We start from the raw sequence: 401 nt of genomic DNA, 5'->3' as shown, positions 1-401 counted from the left end.
CCTAAGAGTCAAAGATGACGTTAAAGCCAGAACAATCAAGGGAATTTTTAATTCTACGAAAGAACTTTCAAGAAAGAAAAATTGTTACCATTGATGTATTTATTTTTATCTTAGTAGGACGGCATGCAAGGGCCATGACCTCTTACTACCAAACATCCGAAGTCAGAGTATTGGTGGAACTTAAGAAAAAGATCTTCTTCAAGGACCCAGCATTAGAATGACAGACAAAAGGCAGGACGGTCAGAGGCTGGGGTTTGCACGTCCACAGTAGGCGAGCTTGGGGCGGGGAACGGGTGAGTGTGGAGGCTGCTGCCCTGTGGGCTTGTGTCTCTGCTTCCTTCCCCTTTCTGTCCTCCCACTTGCTGTCCACCGGCTATATTTGTCATTCCTGCCACACCCGT

The sequence above is a fragment of the Bison bison genome, unplaced genomic scaffold (genome assembly GCF_000754665.1).
Source record: "Bison bison bison isolate TAMUID 2011002044 unplaced genomic scaffold, Bison_UMD1.0 scf7180017864056, whole genome shotgun sequence".
Lineage (NCBI taxonomy): Eukaryota > Metazoa > Chordata > Mammalia > Artiodactyla > Bovidae > Bison > Bison bison.
This window is presented reverse-complemented; position numbering follows the sequence as displayed.